This window comes from Corvus moneduloides, chromosome 6 (genome assembly GCF_009650955.1).
Source record: "Corvus moneduloides isolate bCorMon1 chromosome 6, bCorMon1.pri, whole genome shotgun sequence".
Lineage (NCBI taxonomy): Eukaryota > Metazoa > Chordata > Aves > Passeriformes > Corvidae > Corvus > Corvus moneduloides.
The window spans coordinates 57,717,677-57,742,114 of NC_045481.1; the positions used below are offsets into that span (position 1 = coordinate 57,717,677).

The 24,438-nt window shown below is 35.8% G+C and overlaps 1 long non-coding RNA gene across 6 annotated transcripts in view; it reads left to right on the forward strand.

The window, feature by feature from the left end:
- The window catches only part of LOC116445931, a 95,912-nt gene that overhangs the window by 65,641 nt on the left and 5,833 nt on the right, over positions 1–24,438 (forward strand). For 3 of the 6 annotated variants that reach the window (XR_004240947.1, XR_004240952.1, XR_004240948.1), the window contains 5 exons: positions 4,806–4,835; positions 10,430–10,585; positions 13,666–13,752; positions 16,238–16,433; positions 24,303–24,372. This is a non-coding gene — a long non-coding RNA (uncharacterized LOC116445931). The remainder of the gene's footprint in view (positions 1–4,805; positions 4,836–10,429; positions 10,586–13,665; positions 13,753–16,237; positions 16,434–24,302; positions 24,373–24,438) is intronic. The other 3 variants (XR_004240951.1, XR_004240949.1, XR_004240950.1) reach the window with 3 other exon arrangements.

Here is a 24,438-nt window from a genome sequence, read left to right on the forward strand (position 1 = left end):
TAACATTGTTGAAAAAACACAACCTGATCTAGACAACATAGTGGGTAATTAAGATACAGCAAGAAAGTCCAATGAAATAGTTATTTGCGATAATCACAGAAGAAGAACTCATGTTGTAGTTCTTGGCATAAATAAGGTACAGTGAATATTTAACTAAGAAGTAATCAAAGTCTGTTTTGTTGTCTGTAACTTAATTTGTTAGAGGTAAGTTCTATGGTGGTAGCTCCTTATTTTTGCAAGGGGAAATAGACAAAGATGTTCAAAATCTGTCATTTTGTTTCTGTCTGATCTGGGTTATCCCTGGGAGAAAGAACTTGCAAGAGTTGCAATGGGAAATACATTGTGCACTGCGTGAAAGAAGGTATTGCACAAACTAAGGGAAGGACAGAAGATGAGAGCAAAGACCTTTTTTCTTGACCTTGACCTTCAGTAGTCTTTCTTATAAAGATGAGGGAGCATATTCTTTTCTTTTCTTTTTTGGGGGGTTGGTTGTGGGGTTTTTTTTAAGGCTAGAAAATAAGAACATTTGCTGCTGACCTGAATAAATGTGTAGAAAATGCCTTGTGCTGAGAAGTATTATGGATAAGCTTGGTTTGCGAAATGTCAGTGTGGGTGGACCTGAGATGATTGAAAGGAGGGATGTCATGAATTCTTTATAAAGATATACTTGCCCCAAACTCCATAACATTTGTGAGAATTGTTCATCGGTAGTATGAATAATGTTTTGGATTGGTGTCTGTGGTATGTCCTATTATTGCGGCTCCGCAAACTCAGAGAGAAATGGATGCCCCATGTCTCTTGGAGAGACGTTTCTTTGTTAAACACTGGCATTGCTGGTGAGCTTTGAAGTTCTCTCATTCTTGCAGGTTTTTCTTGGTGTAGTAGAAAGAAAATATTCCTTTAAATTCTTCTTGAAATGTTTTTTAACAGAAATTGAGCCATACCGAAACATTAGAAGTAGGGAAATGAAGGAATCTGCAGTTCTAAGAATATTGCCAAGAAAAAAAAGGATTCTGTGCAATAATCATTTCCCCCTAAGTAGATACAAGAAATGTGTGTTTTGCCCTTTCTAGCACATTGAAAGCACTGCCCCAAGTAAGTGACAGAGGTGAATTGCCTTCCATCTTTCTTGTGCTACACCTTCTGCTCACTGCAAGTTTTCATGTTTGGCAACCTAATAGATGTGTATTTCTGGATTTCTGCATAGCCCTGACAACCAACAAAACAAGCACATTTATAAGCATTCTAGGAGAGAAACACGGGGAAATACTGTTGCAGGAATGAGGATCCTGCTGGTTCTGGATTATGAAAACAAGCATGATGGAAAGAGATTCTGCAAAGATTAGGGGTGGAAGTGTTCTGAAAGTACTATTGTAGGACTGCAGCAGTGTTAGGAGAGTATTTCCTCACAGAGGCAAGAGGAAGATGATCCTCCTGCAGCCTCACCAAGCTGCTGTTTAGGAGTGAACCCTGAAATGAGTCATTAACTGCTTTAACCTTGGATAGCTAACTGAAACAAACCAACACAGAAACAGGGAACAACCTGAGAGCTAAGAAGAGTGAAGGCTTTATAGTGAACATATATTAAAATAGGGTTCAGGAAAAAGGTGAGTTTTGCACATGCAATATTCCAGCCTGGGTTTAAAATGGTAGCTGGGAGCAGAATCTGTGATAGTGAGTTAAGCTTCACTTACCATGATGTATTGCATATTTCTGTCAGCATCACTATGGAAATAAGACTTTCAGAAGCAACCAAAAATACTTGCTCTTTTAGTGAGTAACAATTTAAAGCATAACTATATATAGGATAAAAGGCTTCTTAAAAAAAGTAAAACTCATGTTACATGTCCTAGGAGATAGTATATGCCAGAAAGGAGATCAGAGTCAATTTTCAATTCACTAGCTTTGGGATCAGTTAAGGACCTGAGTCAAAGCCATGTTTTCAACTGTTACCAGAATGTTTTATTTTCAAAGATAGGGTGTGCTAGTGTAAGGTATAATAGCGTGTATAAAGGATGTATGCTGAAACATGATAGAGATCACTGACTTCAGGAACCAGTAGAAGAGATTAATGTTACAGTGGGTTTTGTATAGGCCTCAGGGTCCAGCTTTTTAGCACCAGTTGTCTGAGTCCTTCAGGTTTCTATAGAAACCTTTTGTATGAGACTTTAAATAGAGGCTCTGCATGTACCAAAAATGTAAGAATTCTCTGGTGTCTTTGGTTACAGGGTTCTTCTTTCACCCAAAAGTCAGGTCTTCTATTGAGAAGATCAGAGATACTCCGGAAGGAACAATGCTGTAGCAATAACAAATATATGTATGATTTACATCATTTTGTGATCTTAGTTTATGTTTTATATACATACACTCTCCAAAGCATATAATCCTCCCCAGAGTTTCTATGCCTCATTTAATAATACTTGAGTATTAATTAATTTGTAATTTCTTTAGGAAACATAAATGTTCCTTACAATTCTGAATGTACATTAACTAATGTCTTCTATGAAAGGTCAACATTATTGGTAGAATTATGCTTAGAGACCATGAGACAAATTCTGCCTTCATCTGGGAATATAAGACTCACAGTGAAGACAGATACTTGTGTTCGTTACATGGAATCGTGCAATCATCGAATGAGCTCAGTTGGAAGGGATCCATCAGGATCATCTAGTTCTGGCCCTGCATAGGACACCCCAAGAATCATACCATGTGCCTCAGAGCATTGTCCAAACACTTCTTGAACTCAGGCAGTCTATGCCATCTATATCTTTAAAAAAAATTCTCTGTCTCTTCTAAGATGTATTTTATATAGCAATTTGCCCAGAAGGATGTAACTATGCTAAACACAACCTTGCCAAAGAAGCTCATTCTAATAAAATATAAGTAAATAAAAATACTGAGCCAAGGTTCTTTGATGCCAGACGGTTTTCCTTTTGCAAGTCTTTCCATCCAAGTAAGTCTAGCCACCTTCAGCTTAACAAAATACTTCATCTCAAAAATAAATAAACGTCTTCCTACAGTACTTTTCATTAGTGAGATTTTTATCTTGGGATGTTTTTTGCTTGGATGGTCCATTTCTCATGCAAAATGAGCTGAGGACAGTTTTTTTCTCTTGGCATGCTAATTTTGCCAAAAAGTAAGTTCAATTAAAGTTTTCCTTTCCCCAAATAGGCATGTTAAAGTTTCACTTTAAAAAAAAAAATTAAAAATTGAAACTTCTATTTTCTGATTTCTACTTCACATTTCCACTGCTTCCCAGGAAAAAAGAAGTCATCCAAACATCTTTTGAGAAACAGAGTGGCCACAGAGACAGTGAAAACTGATTATCTTCAGTTCATTAACTCACTACACCAGTTTTTGATGGCATAATTGCTGCCTTCTAGAAATTGGTTTTGAAAGGACTAGTTCTTTAATCAATCAACGAACTCCTCCTTTTCCTGTTACTTCCTGTGAAATATTGTGATTTTATTGTGAAATTATATTTGTTTGGGGTTTTTTGTTTGTTTTTCTGAGGTAAATTCTTTGTCTATTTGAGTGAAGGGTAAAATGCACAATTACAATAACAGGACTTGGATTTCATAGGAACGTTATGCTATTAGATGTCCTGTAAACTAAACATGCTCTCCATTCACTTTGGTATTGTTCTTCCGGAAAATCCAATTTGTTCACACAGGCAATTTACATGTTGCTGCATGGGAAGTCCTTGGTGGTGGAGATGAATGCAAAGATGTTGTAGTTGGAGCTGGTAATTTCACATGCTACTGGTAGATAAGACCCCACATAAGGAAAACTTTTTTCGACACTACAACTATAGTATCAATGCAACTGGCCAAAACAGTCATCTTTCTAGATATGGACATGCTAGTTATTTCCTACAACTCCATAAGTTATTTGAAGACCAGAATGGAATACAATAGAATTGAATAGTCCCAGTTGGAGGGGACCTTCAATAATCATGTAGTCCAAATACAAATAGCGGTGAAAAGGTAAATTTCTAGGGGGTTTTTGAATGAAAAAGTTGACTGTAGGGTTCCCTGTGAGTGTAGCAGCAATAGGGGGAAAAAAGAATCATTAAAATCTGCCTAGTGCAAAAACAGACTCAAAACAGAAACAGCTGCTCTCAGACAGCTTGCTATCTATGTCAGCTGAACCCTTTGGAGAAAATTTAGTATTACTTGTAAACTAGAACTACTTGTAAACTCTGATCAGTTAATAATAAGTATGCTACATAACTCATGATGGTTTACAGATGCAAAATCACAGTGACTGTACAGATGAGGGACTGGAACCATTCCACAGTCCATGGATTTATAATTCATGATTCCATGGAAAAAGTCTGTTTAAAACAAAAGCAATAAATTCCAATGAAGTCCAACTCCTGTCCTGGTGCAGGACACCTCAAGAGTCACACCATGTGCCCGAGAGCATTGTCCAAACACTTCCTGAACTCTGTCAGGCTTGGTGCTGTAACCACTTCCCTGGGTAGCCTGTTCCAGTGGCCAACCACTCCCTGGGTGAAGAACCTCTTCCTGATATCCAACCTAAACCTCCCCTGACACAACTTCATGCTCTTTCCTTGGGTCCTGTCACTGGTCACCACAGAGAAGAGATTGGTACCTGCCCCTCCTCTTCCTTTCACGAGGAAGTTGTAACTGCAATGAGGTCTCCCCTCAGTCTCCTCTCCTCCAGGCTGAACAGACCAAGTGCCCTCAGCCACTCCTCATACAGCTTCCCCTCAAGGCCCTTCACCTTCCTCGTGGCCTCCTTTGGACACTCTCTAATGGCTTCATGTCTTTTTTTTACAGAGGTGCCCAGAACTGCACACGGGACTCAAGGTGAGGCTGCCCCAGCTCAGAGCAGAGGGGAACAATCCCTCCCTTGCTCAGCTGGTGACGCTGTGCTTAATGAACCCTGGCGTTTTTTAAAAAAATCCTCTGAATTGAAGTATTTTGTATTTGTATATTGAAACAGCTAATAAAATACTTCCAAACCACTAACATTTTCAAATACTAATTACTTGATCAGTCTTGTGCATGACTTTGCATGCTTCTCATCTCAAAGATCCATGAGGATCAATCTTTCAAACTTTGTCTGCTTAACTCATCCTCATTTAAAGACAAGATTGTATCTTGTCGAAATGCAGAGAAACTGTAGATGAAAGATCCATCACAGTGTAAATGAAAGGGGCAAGTTAATTTGGATGAAGGTTCAACAACATGTTCTGAGACAGGACAGAGGAGTAATATCACTCTGTTGAATTACACTTGTTTTGTATGTCATCTTTTGTTCAAAATTATTTTCAGCTCTATGATTTAGATGTTTCTGTTGCTGTGTGACTGTACTTCTTTTTTCAGATGCATCTCAGTAAGTTTTTTGCCTTAATATGGCATTTGCCAAATTTCTCGTGCATTCTTTGAAAGATCTTTCTCTTGCTCTCTTTGTAAGTTGAGCAGTGTCAGGTAGAAGAATATGCGTGTGTACTAGAAAGCCTAAAATGCCTCAGTTCCAGAAAGATGCATTAACTGGCTCTTCCATGTGGTGTTCTTTCTTGGGAGTTGATACCTAGATGGGGGATGGATGTCCCAGGTTTTAAAACAAGACTTCATCACATTTCACAAAAAAACCCAAATAAACAGTTCTGATTGTAGCTCTGATAACTTCTTAGCTAGTGTAATAGTCACTTCCCAGAAAACTGATTTCCCTTTGGTTAAGTCCCATGTGGCATATTTTAGATGGATCCACTGAACTAAGTTCAGTGTTCAGAATAAAACCTTACCAGCAGTAGATGCTTTCTATTTAAGGTCCTTTGGACTTGGTTAAAATGGGATTTTTTTTAATTTTATATTTTCTTTTTCAACATCAGTGGAATGTTTGTGCCTATACATTTTCAGAATTTGTTTAAAAGATGCATGAAGTGAGAGAAAATTTCCTTTTCCATTTTACCTTCAGGATACAACTTTGCAGTGACTGGAAAAAAATGTTAAGCTTTGAAAGAGCATTTGCAGTGTCTAAAACAGGTGCTTTAGTCTATAACAGAGAACTACATGCAATTCAGATAAAAAGGTCTAGAGCCCACCCCAGTGCTAAGAATTTGTCTGTCATTCTCCTAATTAGTAAGTATTATATTCCCAGTGAACTCTAACTGAGTTATGAAGCAGTCCTCTGCAGAATTGGAGTACAATATATGAGAGCCAGGTAATTACAAGCTTTCCAGACATGTCAAACACAAGCCTGTCAGCAAGGACTCCACAAATAAGAAATCTTAGGTCTTGAAGGAAATTTTTCATTACAGTTCTCTCCACATAGAGTCATATTCCAGGGTATTTTCTGCATCTTTTATGACACAGATTAACTTTCTGCAGCCACTAGAGACAGTAGATTGGATATGACTCAAATCATTACATATTCCTTCTAAAAAAGGTGTTAATAGTTCAAATAAGAGTAATACAAACTGAAACTGAGTTGGCTTTGCAGAGATAATGAGTGGAACTTTTTTAGCTGTAATGGCCTATTTGCTACCTACTGACTTGACATCTATTGAGATGATTCAGAATAATATTTTATTTATTGCTGATTGCCTCATGGTTTGTAATACTGAGTAATTCATAGAAAGAATAATCTTATCACTGTGACCTTAATAACTTTGTCCACCAAGGAAAGAAGTACACGCAGGGAAGCAGTTATGGAACTAATTTTTCAGTAGATTGTTTTGTTACCTGTATCCTATTTGAATTTACTTTTTGAAAAAGAGAAATGAAGTTTGTTTAAAATTATTGTTTAAATTCTATTATAAACTTCTTTATTAGAAGTATTTTTGGGTTAGATAATTATTTTGCAAACTGGATGCAGATACGGGCCCAGCACCAAAGCTATGTAATATATGCATGTATTGAATGATTCATAATTCCAAACCTGCCAAAGAACTGAAAACAGTATTATATTCCTAGTAGGCATTAGAAGAATTATTTTGCAAACATGCAGGTGTTATACATGCATGACCAGTGGCAAAAGTGATGATGAAAACAATATAATAATACGACAGTTTAGATTAAAAAGTCATGAAAATAAAGAAAAGTTCAATTAATGATATCACAAACTATGTATTACTTAAAAATTGCATAAACAGCTGGCCTGTAACAAGCCATGCTTTTAATCAAAATAATGAGTCTACAGTTCAGCACTGTTCATGACTCAGAATAGTCTTTCCCTACAGCACAACTTCCTAACAACCCTTCGGGTATCATTCATTAAACTCAGACTCGTAACACTACATAAAGCACAAGGATATATAGGACAAGATGCTTTGAAAATGTAACCATCTACAACTTTGGAAAGCCCAGCTTCATATAAAGTCCTTTAAGAACAATTATGTAGCACACTTGTTATAAAAAATCAACTCTTTTTCTTCACCCATTCTGTGAGCATTGCATGCATCTTCAAGTTTATTTCTATGAAATACTGATCTTGTCACACAATGACGTAATCTTAATTGTTTGAAACATGAAAATTTTAAAAATATTATTGCACAACTTTTTTCTTTTTCTTTTTATCTAAGTTGAATTTGACACAAATAAGCAAAACCATCAGAAATCTGAGACAACATCTACCCCAATAATGAAGCCTGAACTGAAAGAAGCAAAATTGATAGCACTTCAATATGAAGTAAGCTTCCCTGAAGTGTAATAATATTTGGAGAGAAGTAAATAATTTATGTTAAATTCAGATTTATTTAATTTTATTTTATTGCCACCTTGTGCTCTCTCCTGTTTCTGATAAGAGTTTAATTACTGAAGTTATCATGAGTTCTATCATATGGTTAGACTTCCAAGTATAGGGCACAATTATAGTAGTGCAGGCTCCTAAAGAAGGTGGAAGAGCTGAGCACGTCTTTAAGCTTAAAAGAGGTTGCAGAGCTATCATCCGAGTGCTGAAATAAAACTGTTTATTGTTAGTGCTTCTCCAGTAAACAGGTTGGTGTTTGATTTTTGAATAACTAATTTTTAATATAAAATTATCTTGAATCAAAAAGAGTAAACAAGCCTTGGATCCAGATCCATTTTTAAATCGAGTGAGGCATAATCAGTGTCACATATGTGGTTTTTGCAACCCTTGTTTTGCTTGCCAATCTAAATAGCTGCTTCTCTTCAAAGTTAGCAAAACAACATACAGCAATGTCTTTGAAAACACGACTATGCTACAGGTACCTTAGCAAGCTGCAGTTTGCATCTGACACTCGATGAGCTTCCTCCACAAGGCGTTCCGTGGGAACAGTAACCAACATTTACAACCTTGCAACATTATTCCCGAAAGTGCTGCCTGACTCATGTTCATTTGAAAGAGTTTTCAACTCTGAGGAAAATTACAGGATGTAGACAATTGTTGTAAAAGACTCTGTTAACAATGTTAGTGTACAGCCAAAGACAATTATCATGCTTATAGAATATTACAGAAATATACCATTTTCTATACAGGAAGACTGAAAAATGTGTGTGTGATATTTACACAGACCTGTAACATGCCATGGTCTCCAGAAATGTCTAGGTATGAAAAAATATTGATGAAACTTTATAATATAATTCTCATGGCACAATTTATAAGAGAAGTAGATTTTTAAGGTGGTATAAATTATGTGTTCCTCTTCATCATCCTCTGCAAGCATGAAATGTGCTCTGATTTTTAATAGCATTGCAGTGGTATTAAAATGATACTTTTAATGTTTTGTTGTGTTTGGGTTTTTTTTTTTTTTAAACCAGTGGAAATCTATCTTATTCAAATTTGTAAGTAACACTAGTTTAATTTTGAAGAAAACAAATATTCCTTAAATGTGAATGGAATGATCTTCACATGGACAAAACTTCCAGTTTGTAATTCTTAGTGGTTTTGTGTTGCTTAACTAGTTATCTTTTTGCTCTGACAAAATACTCTCATTTTATATGTGTTCTAAACTTCAGATTAGAAGTGTAGGAGTCTAGTTTCTTAATTTCATTTCCAGCTCCTATACCACATAAAGGTAATTTTATATATTTGTTTGTTTGTTTGTAAAACAAAATTAAACAAACAAAAAAATATTTTTTTCCATTTCAGCAGTACTTTTCTGTTCAAGTTTTTGTTTGCCATCTTAAACCCAAATTAACAGAACTCATGAGCTACACAATATTAGACTCTGAATTCTGAATGCGTATGTTGTTAAGTAATTTTTATTTTCCTAGCAAGTTAAGAGATACCTTCCTTAATATGGGAATGCTGTTGAGCATTTGTGTCATTCTCACATCAGCAAATATAACCAGGAGAGCTCATTTTATGCTTTATAGATTTGGAGAAGTAACCACACCAGACCGCGATGCCTGTAGAGATGACACTGTCATGTTGAAACTGGCAGTGCTGCATTGTGACTTATACTTCACTGAAGATTTGACTAAATGTCTTCAGCAGAGGATTTTGATAAACTATTAAAGGAGGCCAGCACCTCAAAAGTTGCTTGTTTTCAGAACATTTTCAGTGATGCAAGTGCAGATGAGGGGTATTTGTGTTTGGATGTCTAATGTTGACTCCAGTAGAAGGCAATGGAGCAAGTCACCAGAAATACTAATAACAATTCTTCCATCTCCTCATTCAGTATATTCCTTTTATAATCAATGAACTGAAACTTGTGATTAAAATCACAGCAAAAGGAATGTACTATACTTTCACAAGTCATGTTTCTATATTGCTGTAATTGAAAAAATGATACTTTCCTTCATGGAAGAAGTATGGGAGTTCCCCTTTCTTACAGGTAAATAGATTCTTCTCTGTTTGGGTTCTGCATATCTTTATTCTTGGCTAGCAACATTTTTTCTGTATGTTAGAAGCAATGTTGGAGAGAACCCCCGTCTTTTATCCCACACACATTTTTTTTGTGGCTCTGTCAATGTCACATTCAGGAAGGTCGCAATTACTTTCTTATCCCAAATTCTAATTGCAAAATGCAATAAATGTAGGTGGAATAATGATAGCTGAACAGGGAACAGTATACAGAGAAACAATATTTTGAAATTCTTTCCTGTTGTGATGAAATAAGTCAGTCATTCTGTATTTAATGAAGAAATTTCTGAGAAATGGATATCCCCTTTTCTATGGCAAGGAAGGAAAACACTCTGAAATTTTTAGTCTGTTTTAATTTTTTCTGTTTCTGAATGAAGAACAGTTTGTAAGCTTCTGTGCCTCACACCATTATGCTGCTATGTTGTGGTGTTGCGGGTTCATTTCTTTTCTTTTTTTCTTTTTTTTTTTTTAATAGTATAACATACATTATGTTCTTCTATTTCTTATTATGAATAATCTTTTATGAATGGAACTTAATCATAATTCAAGTGCCACTAAAATAAAGGTTAGATTCTCTGTATATAACTTCAGTGGAAAAGCTTTTATAAATTACTTTATTGTTTCGCAGGCCTTGGAGAGTGCTGTTGTGGATGGCAATGAGTGTGACTCATCTGGCTATAGAGCTGGAAGTGTAATATTAAAGAAAATAAATAACAAGACTGAAAAGAGCATTAAATGAGGAAATGAGGCAAGGATGCGTGAGACAGAGGTTAGTCTACTGCATGTAAGTAGATACCACCTAATTACTTGGGAAACAGAACTTAGTGAGGAAAGTGCAAGATCATGAATGATCTAGAAGCACACTAGGATATGCTTGGCTTCTCAAACGTAGCAACTTTCCTTACAGCAAAAGGTGGCTGCCTTACTGCCCTTCTGCAGTATATGGATGAATAGTTTGAAAATTGCAGTCTTGAAGGGAAATGCATTAGAATTGTTGAAAAAGAGATTTATACTTCTCGAATTTTTTGTTTGATTTTAATGCTTTTTTAATATATCTGCTATTATAAGGAGGGTTTTGCATTGCTCATAGATGGCTCACCATATTCAGTGTCAAAAATCATGGGGTTTTATTACTTAAAAAAAGAAAAAAATGCCCCAAATCATTCCCTTAGTTTAAGATTTTACTATGCAAATCTTTAACAAACTACAGCTGGAAACGGTAATGTAAATTTTGTTGCATGAAAAACTGATCTGAGAGCCACCAATGCAAATAGGGCAGTGCCCACTGTCACTCACAGGAAGGACATCACCATCCACATTTTAACCCCAAATCTGTGCATTACTTTTGAGGAGTCCTTGTTCTTACCGTGCTATTTTTTTTTTTCTCCCCCTAGAACTTTTATTCTTTTACAGAAGAGGAAAATAACTCTTCCTGATTTACAAAAGAACATTCAGTGCACAAACTTGCTTTTTTTCTTTTTATCAGTTGACGATTGACTGTGGACAGAAATACTTTTCCTTTCCTTTATCACTCAAATGTGTTTATGTTATTAGGTTAAAGACCACCAAAACTGCCACCCTACTTTATGCAGATATTGCTTGGGCAGTCTGTTTAATACAGAATGTACTAAAGTCTACCTCCAGTAAGTTTATTTTAGCAAAAAAATAATCAGGGCATTCAGGCATTCTGTTGATGTGTAGTTGCACTAATATTGATGACAGCATTGACATGGCCAAGCCCATAAGAGACGTTTATATAAAGAAGATTTAAATAAGTGTTCAAGTCTTTCCAAATTCAGTGTTCATATATCCTAGTAAGCTAAGGACATAGAATGAAACTGCTTAATAATTTTCATGAGAAACCTTGTGAACAAGTTGCGTCTACAAAAGACGCAGAGATTAATAAGGGTGTGCTCATCAACATTTTGCTGTTTGAGTAAACAGTTTTTACTCATACAATCAAATGAAATCTTTTGCAGTTCATTTTTGAGATTTTGAAACAGTTATTAGCAAAGCCTGCTGGGAAAACCAACAATAAAAACTATACGATAATTTCATTGATTGAACATATTAATGTATTAAATATTTATTAATACAATGAGTCTAACTATTTCTTATCAAAATGGATTAGAGGGAAGCTTTTTATTCCACAAATTGCATTTTGGATTTTGAAATAAGCAAGGATAATATGTTTAAGTCTTACGAGAATCTTTATGTTATCTAAATATTATATCTCAGATTTTAGGACAAAGCAAGGGAGAGTTCTGTAGGTCATTCCTAGATGAAGAACAGGAGGTTGCAGGTCTCTTCTTTCCCAAGTTCAGGCTCACACCATTCGTGCCCCACAGTTCCAAGTACATGCTCCAGCTCATATAACTCTGCTTGCTCAGAGACTTGCCAAAGCCACCAGCAACACTGGTCTGGTTTATCTTCAGACTTCTCAAAGGTACAAATACCCCCGGTGCCGCTGAAACACAAAAGTCTAGTAACTACAAGGAGAGAGTTATGTACTTTCTTAACCATTAGTGAACTTCTTTTCCACTTTATTTTTTTTACAAGATGAACTGTGTGGCAAATAATGCATTTTCCAAAGCTCCTTTGTAAGAGTTACCGGAATATAACTAAATCTGGGGTCCTGACAGATAAAAAGACTAATGACTTACAGTGTTTGTTATTTGTCTTATAAATGATAATTTCCTCTATGTGTAAATATAAATAAAGCAAAATAATGGTTTGATTTTATCCTTTTTAAAGGAAGTAGACAGTTTCTAAAGAACTAAATAAATCAGATTCATCAATGTTGGTCAAGTACTGTAAGTTAGAAAGTAAATTTAGAGACACCAAGGGAAAATACATTTTGTATTACAGTATTGATAGTGGTTTATGAAACAATTTTATTTGTAAAGAAGTGACACATTTATAGGAAAGATTTGGATATTCCCAGAGGGAAAAAAAAAAAAAAAAGGACTGTCTATTAAGCTTAGATCATCTGGGGCTTGGATAGAGCAAGAATATAGTGGCTGTCATTTCAGATATGTCCAGTGTTGAAACTCAGGTAGCATCTGAATGGAGAATATACAGAAGATTTTACAGCCACAGATGCAGAGGATGATTCAAGTTTCATGCTTCCTACAGCAGTTTATGATGACTGGTGGCAGTTCTACCAGCTCAGGAAAAGTTATTGTAGATAGGGATATTCAGGTGAAAGGATGATTTAAGCCTAGCACTCATATTAAGGAGGGTTCTTCCCTAGTCTAGCATATTCTCTTCTTTCCCTCTCCCATAAGCATTTCCCATCATCTTGCACTTTCATGTGGGAATTTACTGTATGGTGGGAAGGAAGAACAGGTGTAGTGCAGTGTATGCATTATAAATCCATTTAATACGTTATGTAAATATACAAGTTTTTTCTATTCTTATTTTTGACTCCTACTGAGGTACTGACGACAAACTACACAGGCCTATAGGTAATCTACTTCTCATCTTCAGCAAAAGTCTGACAGTCAAATCCAGATTTAAGAGTCCTGATTTGGCCAGTTAGAGAAGTTACAGAAAGAACTCAAAGGAGTATTACAAAAAAGTAAAAATTCTGAAAAATAGGCAAAAAATAATAGGTATGGATCCAACATGTCTTTACACTTAAGAAAATGAAGAACTGATAGCCATTCTAAAAAAACAGAACTCCCAGTTTTGAAAGGCACTATGAAATTTCACTAAGCTACTTCTTAAAAACTGCTTTGCTCATAAAGCACCAGTCCCAGCTAAGCTGCCATCATACACAATGAGTAAAATCAGAGATGCAAAATTTTCTGTGTTTTCATGTTCATTACCTGCTATTTTTCATTTCACTCTTTCCTCCCTGAGTTATGTAACAGAAAAAAGACCTTCTGACCACCCTCAGCTTGATCTCTCAGAAAAGAAAGTGTGATTCATCAGCAGTATATGTTACAGGTAGGTACATTTTTTCCCCTTTCTTAAAAACATTAACTACATTAAATCCAAATGTATTGTCTTTATTATAAAAAAGACATAACCTATTCTCATGGATTTGACCTGAATGTTTTCATTTATAAAAGAATATCTGTCTAGTATAATGGTAGGTCCTGACTTTTGTTTGTAACAATGTCCGTTCTTGAAGTCTTCTCCCCCAGCAAATATTCACCAAATCCAGAAGATGTTCTTTCTTTTGTTTAGTAAGAAAAAAAGGTCTGTCCTATTAGTGATAAACAAAACTGACAGAAATTTGTGTGCACAAATCAAAACTGATCCAAATATTCTGACACTTGAGAGTTGCAGTTAGTCTCTTCCAACAAAAGATGGCACTGCTCAATTTTCTTCAAAACTAATGTCCATTCATTGAATAAATGCTCCTTAAAAAGTTCCCTTGTCTTCGTCTAGAATCTGCAAACTGAGATCAGTATTTGTTATTACTGACGAAGTAATAAATTGGCCTTAGATATTTTTAAAAATATGTACGTTTCCACAAGAAGTCCCAAGTGGAAAAAATTAAGTGCCAATAATTCACAAAATACTCTTGCAACATATTGAAATTCAATTTAGAGTCAATAATTATTTTATGGAAGCAGTTTTTCTACAAACAGGAAATGAAAGGAAAATAGTTTCCAAGGTTCTCTCAGATCTGTCTTTCTGTATGTAACATACACTAGCCATTTAGATATTAATTCAAATGCCTATTGATAAAAGTATGCCTTTTCCTTGAAAGTTTCTGCTTAAATTATGCCTGTACCCAAAAGCAGAGATTTTACTTAAATTTGAGCTTCCCCAATGCGTTACATAAAATTAGATAGCTCTGTATTTTAGGGCTTTCCTAAATTTAAATATAAGTAATAATCCAATGATTATCATAAATCAAAAAATAGGAAGACAATAAGAAACAAATAGAATTTATTTACTGTTAAAAGACGATATAGTCCCCACAGAGAAATTGTAAAATAAATTTGCAACAGGTCTGTCATACCTGTTACCATGACTAAAATGTAAAAAGCAAACAAAAGCCAAACCCAAAACATTAATAATCATCAAAATAATAATACACAAATGTCAGAAAATAATTTAATTAATAATTCAGGAAAAAAATTTACCTCAGCATAATGTAAAAAAACACGAAATCATGCATATTTTTGTCATTATCTTATTTTAATACAATCTGAAGTGTCAAATATATAAAGACAACAGATATTTCCCAAGATACCCAGAGTGCTCTACGTTAAGTGACTCCAAAGAGGTTCTGAAGGGTTTGGATAAAGAGTAAAATTTACTTTCTGTCTTTTGTTTGTTTGTTTGTTTTGTATTTCAGAAGTTGCATTTCACATATTTTTTCAGTCTTCTTTCTGGGTTTATTTTCTAAAAATACTGTCATGCTGTACTTTGAGAAACACCTTTCATACCCTTTTTCAATCCTTTACACGCTTCCCTCAAAAACAAGGATTTTTTTTTTCTTATTTTTGTGTATGAAATAAAATTGCTAAGTGAGAGCCTAAGTTTGTTCAACAAGACAAAACAGAGTTTTTTAGAAAGGAAGAGTCAGATTTTGTTCCAACCATGAGCAACTATTCAGAGCACAGTAAACCCCCCAGAAATAAATGCCCCCCAGTTCTGATGGGCATGACTTTGAATGGGACCAGAAGCAACAGCTATGAAACCTAAATAAAATTAAAAAAAGAAATATGACAAAGCTGAAATCTGTAATTCAAACAAGATTGTGGAAATTTATGATAATGGCTTTACAGCAATTCAAACAATGAAACAATTCAATTTCAGAAGGGCAATAATGAATTTTTTATTGGCAGAAGAGCCCCTAGCTCTTATATGTAGCTCACTAGGTCAGTCTTAGCAGCAAATAGGACAATGATGCATTGATAAAAACCCATCATTATCCTCATTGGGTAGAAAGAAAATGGTGTTTTCACAGGTCTAGGCACATTTTCACAGCAAGAAATCACCTTACCTCATTAAAAATACATTAGTGCTTTGTTTATCTTCTCAGGAAGACGGGGTTTAATGAGATTCATCTTAAATTACTGTTTTGAGAGAAAGAGCATATTAGATAGTACACACATATTTCAGTATATATACAGTAAATAAGAAAAAAGCTTCAAACAAAGGAAAAAAAACACATAATACACTAAAAATTAAGACAAAGAAATCACTACCTTGTGGCTTTTATTCCTCATTGTGCATGTAGAACTTATTCTAATATGCCAGTCTTGGAGCTGGCAATTTCTCCAGATGTATACACTTAAATAAATTTGACTTTTTTGCCCCATATCTTTTGGTTAGTCTTATGCTCCACAGTGAATTACACAACAACTTTCTCCCAGTCCTGTCTCTGAGCTCTCTGCCCTTCCTATGCTCTGCTTGCACCACTGAAGGGTTTTCTCTCTTCAAACACTCATGTCATGGCTGTGTTCATTAGAGCTGGAAATGAAGAGTGTAAGTTCTCAAGGGACATTGCAGGAAACAGCCTTCTCAAGGAACTGGACTTTTTGCTGCCTACTCACCCATGGAGAACTCTGCTGACTCCCATCACAACCCCAGCTGCCAAGTCTTCACCAGAGGAGACCAAACCGGGATTCAACTCACGAAACTCCTATAATTTTATTATATTTCAGGTACTTAAAACATTCATTTTACTGCTAAAAATCGTTTGCAAGAAAAATCAAAATAATATAGAGTAACAAGAGAGCATGAGGAAGAGATTTAATGTGATGATCAAGATTAATGCAAAACTTTAGGAAAAGGTCAATCCTGTGTTGAGAGGGAATAGTAGTAAACTGAAATGCAAACTTTCCCACAATGACTTAAAAATGCATTTGGTTCTTTATAGGCGGGATGTGATTTTTCTGTTGTGATGCTCTATCATGGTTCTACATCAGCAAGTCAAGTGGTACACCAATTTTATGAGATTCATGGTTTGCAGATGTCTTCTCAAAAGTTTACATTCTTTCACAAATGGCATCACAACAATATGCAGTCAAAGAAGTCAAAATTTCACCCAAGTCATTTTTTTTTTTTAATACGCTAATTTAGAGGTACTGAAAATAAAATACTACTGTTGAATTTTCATTCCTAAAGTGAACATTTTTAACACAATGTGGAGATCGTTAAGGTATTTCAGGTAAAGATACATTGATTTTACACATTCCACAAAAATAATATGCATTAGAGTTTGTGAAAATCTTTGAGACCACCTTAATTTCAAAATATCCAATCATCAATGAAGTTACCTTGCCACATGCCTAAAAATATGTGTTCCTTAAGATGCCAGCAATATCCACATGCTAAAAGGTGAAGCACAATAAAATGTAATAGAAAGCAGATTTGAGAGTATAGTATTGCTGTCTTGCAGCCAAATTCCTTAAACAAACCTATAATCTCTTATCTTCATATTCAGTCATATGTTATGGTACTGTTTGCAGAACCTACTGTAGATATTTTAAAATTTTGAATAAGTTAGAAACTCTCTTTTGGGCAGTTCGAAGACTGTTACTGCTTGTCACAAGATTCCCAACTCTGTTAACCAAAAATTTCAGACTTGAACATGAGCTATACGTTCCTTTATGCCGAAATAGCATCAAGCACATGGTCAGAAGAGGGAAAAAAGTAATTATTCTTAGGAAACAATGAGCAGAGTTCTTCCAATAAATCCTTTTGCTCTGAGAAAGATCTATTTCTCAGATCTATCTAAGAAATATTTGTTAAATTAGCAAAGGAAAAGTAATTTTAGTTCTTATCCCATCTACTGCTGCTCCTTAAATTCAGGAGCAGTGCCTCTTTATACTTGGTTTGCAAGAAGCACCTCCTCCTCCTTGCACCATATGTTTTGGCTGGAATACAATAGTTTCTTGTTTCATCAGGAAAGATCTTGGTACACAGTCTGTCCTGCCCCTGATGTTTCCCGACCCTGTCACTGGAATAAATTTCTGTTTGTTTTCCTCTGCCCTATCTCCCAGCCCTGTTAAATTCAAACTTTACACACATCATCTAGGTATTTAGAGTAAATTTGGTAAAGGGCTTACCTGTCTAGGACATACGTGAGAATTTAGATGCCCATGTCTAAACCCATTGCTTATGTGCTGATACCAGCTGCAGGAAGTCCTTAAACTCATAAGGATCAAAGATCACAATGCCCATTGTATTCCAGCAAATCTGGAAGGAAATAAACTTTGACTGTACTGTGTATTGTTGTTTGTGTATGGATTTTGCATACACATAGAGTCATTGGAGAAAATATGAAAGCAAGGATAAAAATCCAAGACTTCCACTGTCAGGAGCATGTCCCAACCACTAGCTATTGTAATATTCTTAAATAAATTAACCCTGATATGCAAATGAACCAAACCTATAAAAATGTGAAGAACTAGTGACCTGTCGTCCATCTCGGGTCCATCTTGGCAATAGCCTCTGGCTCCCCAGGGGGTAGAGTGCACTCCCAGGAGGAGACTCCACTCCCAGTCTCTGACATACGAAAATTGTAGGCACTTGACTACACCTGAATATGTAAGGTTTGGACCATGTTTGTGATAAAGTCAAGAGTCTAATAAGAGACCATAAGTAGAAAAAGTTTTCCAAGTTCAAGGAAAAAAAATAATTTGATTTGTCCAATATGAGACATTCTAACTGTGTTCTACAAGAATATTTGACTTGTAGAATAGAAATACTATAGTAGGAATTCTGTATTCCTACTAGGAACAGTATAAAGAAATATTAGAAAATTTCTGATGCAAAATGCGTTCCTCATCCTTTCAACTTATATAATGAAAAAAATTTACCTGGTTTGCTAAAAATCAAAGTCAACACTGTTTAGTTTCAAACGTATTAGTATCATATAAAAGCTTTTTATCACTAGAAGGTTCCTGAGCACTTAATTTATAGTTCATTTATAGCAAATAGAATGTTCTTTCAAGTTTAGGTTAATTTAATGGAGCTAGGAGTTTCTTTAATAAAACAATTTTAATTGCTCCAGTATTTCTTTAAAACATTGTGCTGTCTAACGTTCTTGGACACAAACCAGAAATATTAATAGTATAATACTATTTAAAATAGTATGAAAAAATAAATACAGTCTTCTTCCATCCTCTTAAACTTTTTTAAAATAAATTATATCAAAAGTAATAAAGAAGTACAATATTTAGATTGTAATATGCAAAAAAAATCAATTTCTAGTGGTCACTTGCAACGGGCAATTAGGAGTCAGTCTCTACTTCCATTAAATGCAATCTCCATGTGGTAAATTCATAACTTTTTCTTGTAAAATAAGGCAACCTTAAGAGTTTGGAAGTCTCAACAAATTATGTGATTCTGATTTCTATGTGGTTGAAGAAGAGAAATACAACGTTTATTTTTACATTTTCTAAAGGTTTACATCATTACACTTAAAAAGTTACAGTATTTCATCACCTCATCATTTTCGAATATTTTAAAATCTGTCTGCATTCATTTAGTTCTATGTTATGACTGCTCTTATATTCCTGAATATAGTGTTGACTTCTGTCATCTGAAAATGACCTTGAAAAAAAAGGATTAGATAGATAGATAGATAGATAGATGACATATCCATAAAGGAGGTATATAGGAAAGGCCTTGAAAGTATGTAAAACATCAAGTTCATATTTTGTGGTTTCAAAAAATTACTCCTGTAGTTTTGAAGATATTTGAAGCCAGACTGTGACTTTCAGGCTGTATGAATGTAAAGAATTCATTGGAAAGCAAATAAATGCTCTATTTGTTATTTCTGCTTTGGCAGTACCATTTCCCCGATCATTATGGCTATAAAACTGGCTCTTTCCCAGCATAAAAAGAATAAGGTTTTATTATTCCAGCATAGCTTTTAAATGAATGACATGTTAGGTAGATTGTCTCATACCCAACCTGCCATTTTGGAGCTTTTTAGGAGAAAGGAATTAGATGGCCCTTCTTTTAGGTGTGTAAGGGTGTAATCATGTTAAAGATACTGTCTTACATGCATGATTTTTTTTTTTTACTTGGATTTTTTGATTCTCTGACTGTATGACTTGAAATAACCTTTCTCTTCTCTTTTTTACACTTCACTTATCACATGGAAAACATATTGTGTAGTGGTTTTTTATGTTGCCTTTTCATTTAACTGGCACCTGTTTCTAATTTCAGTAGTGGGGATTATAAACGGCTAAAAAAACTTAAGCAGATGTGAATTTCATTTTCATGGTGAGAAGGCAAACCTGGTCCAGACATGCAATACAATTCCAAGTGCAGCAATGGTCATTCTTTCCTTTCTGGTCCATCTGATCTTTGAAAGGGATGTTTTGCAGTGGATTTTGTACATTCTCTTTCAAACTCATTCAAAGTACACGTTTTTGAAGACTAATTTGTTCAAATCCATGTTAACATGTTTCTTTGTATAGGGTTAGGTAATGAATAAAACTCAAGAAAATACTTTAGTTGATGACATAGAAGGGATATCTAGGTGATTTTTTTTGTGACCCCAGAATGAAGCAAAATAACTAAAGAGGCATAAAAATTCCATGCATTTAAGGACAAAGAATTAAATTCCTTGTTCAGTAATACACATTTCATCTAGTACACTTAAAAGTCCTGTTTGTAAAGAAAATCAGGCCTAGCAGTTTTAGTGAGGTTTTAATTTTATAATTGTTTTCTTAGCATTGTCCTATGGATGGTCTGAGAATTAAAACAACAGTGCGCTATTTTGTAAATGAGAGATTCCAAGTCAGAACCACAGCTTAATAGGAAAAGTAAAATAAATGCAATAGTACAGAAACACTGGCTTAAACTGACAGAGTCAGGATACAACACGACACCCTGTTGGTCAGAGTGGTGGTAGCAGTCCAATTAAATGGTGGCTGCAGTCCTGTTGGAGTGATGGATGTGGTCCTGCCAAATTGGTGATCCTGTCGTAAAGTCTGGTCCTTTTCTGGAGGTCCAGTGGTGATTATGAAGCTCTTCTCCTCTGGGAATCCAGTGGGTAGTGCCCCCATGGTGTTCCAAACCTCAGATTATAACCAGGTAGGAATGCTTGGTTCTTCCCCCTGGGCAGAGCATCTCACAATGGGATGATGTAATTTTGTGAGTCATGCAGTGAGACTTGATGGCCCATTAGCAGAAGATATCCCCCAGAGGGAATTATCAGGGATGTGTCATGGAAGACATAAAGAACCCTGCCCCACCTGGTTTTAACAGTTTATGAAGATGGTGATAGAATACATACTTTTGGTTAGACCTTACATTGTAATCTAAGACAAACAGTCCAATAACTAACTCTGATCTAGACTTAATTTCAAACTGTGTTTCTTCCATAGACTTCCCATGACTGACAAACCTTTCTATCTAGTTTAGAACTCTACGTCTGAAAATAAGAAAAATTATTTTTTGGCATATCTGGTCTGAGGTTATCTTTTTGCAGTGCCATACTGACCAGAGCTCACACAAGGAATATTTTGTACTGGAATGGTAACAGATTTCTGTCCTGGTGATTAGTCTTTAATGTTAAGACACATTTTCATATATATTGCGGTAAATAACATGAAAGAATGGGTTTTTATGGTTTGTTTGCCTCCCTTATCATCCACAACTTCAAGAAAAAATATCCAAGAGGTACCAGCTGGAAAATATGGGGTTACTAGGCTTCATAATTCCACGTTACCATTTTTCTTGTTCTCCTGTCTACCCTGCCATTATTCATCTGCATGTATATCAAAATGTTGCAGGGTCCTCACTATACAGATTTTCTTTCTGCCTTTAAACATTATGCTTGCTCACATCTTCAATGCTGCAAAGATCACCCAATAGGATTAAAAATTCTTGATGGGTGAAACTCCTTTTCATGAACAAAATACAAATGCCAGTATAGGAATTTTGCCTAAGATGTTATGTGAGTCATCCTCAAACTCGTGATTTAAAACAACAGAAGTGCTTTTTTATAATTCATAAATGGTTTTTTTTTCAAAATATACTCTTATTTCACAAACTGTCTAATTCTGATGACAGTTTTCTCTTCTGGGGCACAAGGGTGGGCATGTAACCCTAAAGATCAGTACTTGCTTCAAATGAAAACTGGGACCAAGCAAGCTTCAACTGTGCAGAGTTATCTGTGTGCAGGGCTTGACGGATTGAAGCTTTGGCTTATGATGAATATGGCTGAGAACAACTATGGTGGGATATAGGATGCAGTGGTGAGCAGCCCATTTCCTGTTATCAGACAATTTCAGGAGACAAAATCATGTGGAACTGGGTGAAAACAAACTAGCTCACTGGACTTTCTTCCCTGTTTTGTTTCATGGGGGTGATTAATGGCATTTAATGATAGTTGTGTGAACCACAGTGAAACACCTCTGGGCATGCTGCCGGGATAAGGGTGGTATGTATGTTGAATAAAATGCTCTGGTGGTTTAAAACCCAGCTGTAAAATTACACATTACTCAAGCTGCTCCTTTGGCTCCCTCCCCTTCTGATAATGAAGGAACAATAAGGAGAGATTATAAATTGGAATAACAATTTACTACAATCACAAAAACCACAGCACTACCCATAGCAAAAACCATGCAAAAGAGAAAGGGCATTCACCACGGGGAACCAAAAACCAATGCCCAAAAATAGTGGTACCCACACGGTCTCCAGACTAAAGGCAATAGGGTGAGGAGAGCCCTCGCAGCCTGATGCTTCTTCCCCCACATCTGAAAAACAAAAAAGAACCAGGAAAAAACAGCCTCTTTGGGGTTGGGTTTCTCCGTCAGGGCATGCCTGGCTGGGTTTGGCAGTGTTCGCCCAGCAGAACTTGGGCCCAACTACGCGGCCCAGGCTCTCCCAGCAGGGCTCCTCGTGCACAGTGGCAGTGCCAGACCTCCAGTGCTGGCACTGGGCACTCCCCAGTGCGCAGTGGCAGTGCCAGACCTCTCCAGTGCTGGCACTGGACACTCCCCAGTACGCAGTGGCAGTGCCAGACCTCTCCAGTGCTGGCACTGGACACTGCCCGGTGTGGTCGCAGCATGGTCCTGAATGCTCTCCCAAGACAGACAGGCAGGATGTCCTCTCTCCCAGTTCTGGTGCTGGCCTTTTCCTGCCCCCAGTGATGACATGGATGGTATGGAATTAAACCGTGCTAGAAACTCCACACCCCTATTTCTCTGTTCCCAGAAGAAATGCCCCATGACAAACTGAAATAGCTCTATATACTTGATTTCAACAATCAGTAGAGATTCAGTACAATGCCTCACAAGGAAATGTGCAGTGCTGTTGAAAAGACACGTCTAGAGCTTACAATATCAATTGCATCTTATGATTAAGGTTTGCAAATGAAATTGCACAAAAGAAGTTCCTTTGTCACAAGTATGTAAAATTTCTTTCTATTATTACAAACAACATTGTTACTAGTAAGGAAAGGAGTGGAACTAAGAGACACAGTTGAATTGCTCCCTATTTTAATTGTACATGTGAAACTACTGTCCACGACAAATTTTACTTGATATACTTGATATTGGTATTCTCTACAGCTTCATATAGGTTCTTCATATAGGTTCTTCATTTGAGCTGAAGGTAATTGGCAAAAAAGAAATATCTGCATCTGCATATTTACAAGTCCCTTTCTTTCTCTCTTATTCAGACTACGCATTCACAGTCTGCTCCAGAAGCATTCCTGATGGTTTGTTCCTTTGTTCTCTTTCATAACTCTTTGGTGCAAGGGCTTGTTATGTTAATGACATTTACTGATAAGCCTCCACACTAGAAACAAATTGCTCCAGTCCCTCCCTAAGACTGCCAAGAGAACAGAGCCAAAGTAGGAGAACAAGAGGAAGTCTGCTTCTGGACCATTTTCCTTGGAAGTTCGCAGTTCACGCCATGATCCTGTGGCTCAAATCTTTGTAGATTACCTAAGAGTGTAAAGGTACTTCGTAAACCCTTCTATATAAAGCTGAAATGTATTAGAGCCCTCTGATTTTCTTGAGCATAATTCAATGCAGACTATACCTAAAATATAAAATGCTCATGTAAGATTAATGTATCTTTTTTTTAATGGTCACTTATTAGAGCTCTATATAAATCAAAAAGTCAGTGGTAACATCTTGCTGGCCAGTAACTTTTAGTAACAGCAGAATAACTGTGTCTACAAAATAGAACACTTTTAGATCTATTAATCATCAGGCAGTAAATTTGAGTGTAGCAAATAAATATATTGTGAAGAAATGTGGGGTTAGGTCCCTTTCTCCTGTAATAGAGCAAAGGAATATCCTCTAAGGCAATAAAACATCACTGAATCTTTTTTTAAAGGACTTGTATCACTGTAAAACACACTGAAAAGTAACTTATTGATAAATCCACAAACTTGCCAGTATTTACTCACATCCTTTCAAGGTCTTTTACAGACAATGTAGTGTCAACAGTGGATTTTAACAACATTGAAGAAATGCTGTCAGAAATCAAATATGTCTTTGACAAACTCTTTTTCTGAAGTAATCTCAATGACATATCATCTTGCTTTGCTTGTCCAGCTCAAGAACAACTCTCTATTTGATCTCAAGTGAACTTTTTTGGCAGAGGAAATTGAATTTAATCTATTAGGTAAGTAGTTAAGAATCTCTGAAAGATGGTGTTTTAGTTGCTTATATAAAGAGTCACTATGGTTTT